The sequence below is a fragment of the Exserohilum turcica genome (assembly GCF_000359705.1).
Source record: "Exserohilum turcica Et28A unplaced genomic scaffold SETTUscaffold_3, whole genome shotgun sequence".
Classification (NCBI taxonomy): Eukaryota; Fungi; Ascomycota; class Dothideomycetes; order Pleosporales; family Pleosporaceae; genus Exserohilum; species Exserohilum turcicum.
The window spans coordinates 2,042,047-2,043,444 of NW_007360136.1; positions in this window are offsets into that span (position 1 = coordinate 2,042,047).

Here is a 1,398-nt window from a genome sequence, read left to right on the forward strand (position 1 = left end):
CTGTTGTTCTTGTTGTCGTTCCATCTCATCCTCCTTGGCTTGGCGAACCTTCTTAGGAGACCAAAAGACAGCTCCTCCATGGTACTCCTTAGGCCTATTGAGTTGAAGCGTGTAGCTCTTCTTTTGGTGTCTCTTTTTGACCTTTAGAGCCTCCCTTAAGCCCTAGTTTTCTCCTTTAAGTATACTATTTTGAGCTGAGAGGTGATGGAGGCTTCGGCGAAGCTTTTTTACCTCCTTATTATTAAAATCCTTCACCTCCCGGCGTATAATAGACTCAATTTTGAGCCAATCATCTCCACTAAGGACAGAAGAAGAGCTTTCATCTGAACTAGAGGCCTCTTGTTGGAACTTTTGGAGAATAACCTCAGCATTTAGTGGGTTAATGCCAGTTGCCTTAAAAGAGCTTATAATAGTCTCCTTTCTAAAAGCTGTACCCCAAGCCCTCCAAAAGAGCTTAAAGAAGTCTCCTTTTGCTAGAGGAAGGATTCCATGGCTCTAATAGAGGAAGTTTGACAACTCCTTTAAGTAGGCTGACGCTAGAGGCCCAAACATCCCAACGTCAAGAGGCTAAAGCCTATAGGTCGAATGAGGAGGATATACAGCAACTAGAATCCTATAGCTGTTGCAATAATCTAGAAAATCCATGGTTACATGAGATAAGTGGCCATCAACAATGAGTAACCAGTACCCAGTTCGAGCGTAGCGTGCAGTCTCTCTTTTAAAGACCTCTTTAAGCCAAGCTAGGCCTATATTATTGTTAGTCTATCTAGAGGGCGATGAGGTAACAAAGACTGAGTGCTTGTTTGGATTAATAGCCTCTACCCAGGCTGATTTTAGAGCTCCAGCATCTGACTGAAAGATGAGAGATGGAGAAAGAGGTGTACCATCTGAGCAGATACAGGCTAGGACTGTAATCCACTCTCTAGAGCCATCTTGTAGGCTTGAAACAACTCCTCCTCTTTTATATTGCCTCTTACTAAAGATCCTTTTAGACCTTCTAAGGATTCTAAGTAAGAAGCCCTTTTTATCTATATTGAAGATGTGAGAGGGCTGTATATTGTACTCCTTTATCTTATTGTGTAACAGCTTAAAGTACAACCTATACTTGGTTGCTGAATTAGCCTTGTGACGCTTTTGGTCCATAGGACTCTGCCAGCGAGAGATGAGATGAGAGGAGTTCCTGCAGAGGAACCTAGAAACCTAGCGTTCTGAAACGTCTCTACTAAGCAAGGATGACGCAAGATGGCGTATTATTGGACGCGAAGGTGGTGTACGCCTCTTAGTAAGGGATTCGATGTACTGTATAAGCTCCTTTTCGCGTTGTGGGTAGATAGAGAGGTGGGCGAGCGCGCGAGGCTGAGTTTTGCCTTAGTGTCTTTGAGCGAGCGTACGGATAGC